The following is a 3888-nucleotide window of genomic DNA, read 5'->3' as shown; positions in this document are numbered from 1 at the left end:
GAGGAGTCACACACACGAGTCCTGTGACATGCTCTGAAGGAGAGCCCAGAGGCTGCAGCGTGTTTCCCAGGTGCACCAGCTGTGCCAGGTGGCCGGGCTGATGCTCACCTGTGCCGACACCTGCAGAATGGCGGGAGGTGGGGGAGGGTGTCCCCGCAGTGGAGGGCAGCAGTGATGCCAGGCGTGGGCAGGGAGGGCAGCAGGGGGGACCCCTGGAAGGGCGCTGGGCAGCCAGGCCAGGACCCCACCCTGGGCCACACGAAGACGTCCCCTACCCCTAAGGCTCACAGCTCCGGGCTGCTTCCGACGTGGCACGTGATCTGGACAGTTTCCGCACCCTGTCTCACCCAGACCCTCCTGTCCTCCCCAGTGGCATCAGGGCGTCCCCTGCTAAGTGAGCCGCGAGGTCTCGCCCTCACCAAAGAGTTGTTTTTCGGCCATTTCTTCCACCATGTGTAGGTCCGCTTTCAACAGGGCAGCCGCCTGCTGGTTCCCGCCTGTCTCCGAGACCCTGACCCTCTTCTGCCGTCCCCACTGCTGCCCTGGGAACGGGGCCGGTCTCCTTGGCACAGCCCCTGAGGCCCTCTCGGCGGCCTCCCCTGCTCTCTGGCCCTCGGCCTTCCTGGAGCCGCCCGGGGCCTCGGCACAGCTGTTCCCTCTGCTCCGGCCCCTTCCCAGCTCCTGACCCAGCGTCCCTGTCCCGACACTCTCGTGGCTCTCGCAGCCACGCCTCCCGCAGGATCGGGTCTACTTCTCGGCCTGCATCCCCAGTGCCTTACTGGCCAAACACACCGGGCCTGTCCTCGAGGGTGAGGCCCCACAGGCCTGGCCGGGCCTGGCCGGGCACAACTGGACGTGGCCACGACTCAGGTGGCGCGAGCAGCTCTGCAGAAACAGCGGGCAGCACCCCTCACCGCATGGCTCTCTCGTTTACCTGTCTGTGTGTTTGTCCGACCCTCACCGGGCTGTCAGCTTCATGAGGGACCACATCCCTGCAGCCTGCACACACAGGAGCCCCCGAACAAGGACTGAAGGTGGTGGGGGTCAGCCTGTGCCCCCCAGGACTTCCCAGGAGGGCTGGCCCGAGGGCTCAGGCTGTGGCCTCTGGCCTGGTCGGGGTCCACTGTCTCCCCAGTTGAGCCCCTGCTCCTGTTCCACCACAGGAAGGGGCACCTCCCCACGACCATGGCCCCCCGGAGACAGTCTGGGTGATCAGCGTGGGCCCTGGGGCCGAGGACCCGCTGCCGCCTGGGGATTCGGGGTGAGCAGCCCCCGCGTCTGAGTCAAGCACTGACTCACTCAGGTGACTCATCCGGCTCAGCTCGGCCGCCAGCCGCCCCCGGAGAGACCCGCATCGGGAGAGTGTGGGCCTGCAGTGCTGGAGGACACACTCCTGGCACACACACACACACTCACACAGACACACCATGCACACTCACAAGACACAGACACCATGCACACTCACCACACACACTTGTACAGACACACACACACTCAGAACACACACTCACAGACACACCATGCACACTCACAACACACTCACACACTCGTACAGATACACCACGCACACTTGCAACACACACTCATACAGACACACGATGCACACTCACAACACACACTCACACACTTATACAGACACACCACGCAACTCAACACACACACGCAGACACACCACGCACACTCACAATGCACACTCACACAGACACAGCACACACACTCACAACACACACTCATGCTCACATACACACTCATACAGACAACCACGCACACTCACAACACACATACAGACACACCACGCACACTCACAACACACACACTTGTATAGACACCATGCACACTCACAACACACACTCACACACTTATACAGACACACCACGCACACCCAACACACACACTCACATAGACACACCATGCACACTCACCACACACACTCATACAGACACACCATGTACACTCACCACACACACACAAACACACCATGCACACTCACAACACACACTTGTACAGACACACCACACACAACACACACTTGTACAGACACACCACGCACACTCGGAACACACACTCACAGACACACCATGCACACTCACAACACACACACTCGTACAGATACACCACGCACACTTGCAACACACACTCATACAGACACACGATGCACGCTCACAACACACACTCACACACTTATACAGACACACCACGCAACTCAACACACACACGCACACTCACAACGCACACTCACACAGACACAGCACACACACAACACACACTCATGCTCACATACACACTCATACAACCACGCACACTCACAACACACACTCATACAGACAACCATGCACACTCACAACACACACTCACACACACTCATACAGACACATCCCGCATCACAATATACATTCATGTTCACAGACACACTTGTACAGACACACCATGCACACTCACAACACACTTGTGTTCACACACATTCGTACATACACACCATGCACTCATAACACACTCATGTTCACACACACACACTCGTACAGACACACCACACATGCACATAACAAACACTCATGCTCACACACTTGCACAGCATGCGCACTCATACACACCACACACTCAACACACATGTTCACACACACATGCACACACTTGTACAGACACACCACACACACTCATAACACACTAATGTTGATCCGTGCTCACACACACACTCATACAGACTTATCACATACACACTTATGCACACATGTGCACTCCACACACAGTCACACCCATACACGCACACCCATGCCTGCCCACACACAAATGTACCTACAATCACACAAGCATACACACACCACACACGTACACACTCATGTTCACACACACACACAGGTATTCACACATGCTTTTGCACACGATCCAAAACAAACTAGGCACATGTGAGCACAGGCGAAAGGAGCGCCCCCGCCGAGAGGCCAGCAGGGGTCAGGGGTCAGGGGTCAGGACCGCTCGCTGCACCCCCGGCAGCGCCGCTGGAGACCTGGGAGCGGGCCCCAGCCTCTCCCTCCACCCTCCCACAGGCTCACTGGCACAGCCCAAATGGCAAGTGTTCTGGGGGCCCTGAAGTCCAGGGGTCCCCCCTCTCCAGAGCGGTGTTACCGGGGAGGACGGGAAGGGAAATGAGGAGAGACCCCGGAGGCCTGTGGCGCGCCCGGCCCTTCCTGGCTCAGCTTTCTGGACCCTGCAAACTAGTCCGCAGCTCCCGGGCTCAGTGGAGCGCCTTCTCCCCATCCCTCCCTTCCTGCCTCCCTTTCTCTTTGCCTCCTTCCCACCTTCTCTCTTTTCTCTTTTTTTCCTTTCTTCCTTCCTGGTTAAGGATGTGGGCTTTGCAACTGGGTTCCTACCCCAGCTCCCCCGTTTCCCAGCTGCGTGACCATGGACAAGTATTCTTTGCCGCTCTGTCCCTTGTCACCTCGTCTGCTGGCCGTGGAGACTGTCCCTGCCCACTGCAGGGCTCAGGCTGGTGTGAGGCGCCTGGAGCAGTGCCTGGTGCACCGTGGAGGTTTCTGGGCTGGCATGTCCTGTGGCTACCATCGTGCCTCCAATGAGCATTTACTGAGCCCTCAGCCGGTGCCGCTCCACCCTCCCTCCACGGGCCCGCAGTCTGGGAGCGGAGACGGCCAGGTAAATGGCCAGTCCGCGCTGCAGTGGAGCTGGGAACCAGGCGGTGTCAGGGTGGAGAAGCACAGCAGGCTCAGGGTTTCAAGAAGAAAACTGTAGCCGCGATTTGGATGGGGATTGGCGGCAGAGAGCCCCCCCAGATTAACGCAGCTGAACTTTCTAACGGCAGGGGGAAAGTGGTCAGCAGGGACTCAAGGGTCAGAGATGTCCAGTGAAGGGCAGGGTCCCTATTTTTTGGCTCAT

The sequence above is a fragment of the Choloepus didactylus genome, chromosome 19 (genome assembly GCF_015220235.1).
Source record: "Choloepus didactylus isolate mChoDid1 chromosome 19, mChoDid1.pri, whole genome shotgun sequence".
Classification (NCBI taxonomy): Eukaryota; Metazoa; Chordata; class Mammalia; order Pilosa; family Megalonychidae; genus Choloepus; species Choloepus didactylus.
The sequence above is the reverse complement of the archived record's forward strand: the minus strand, read 5'-3'. Positions refer to the sequence as shown.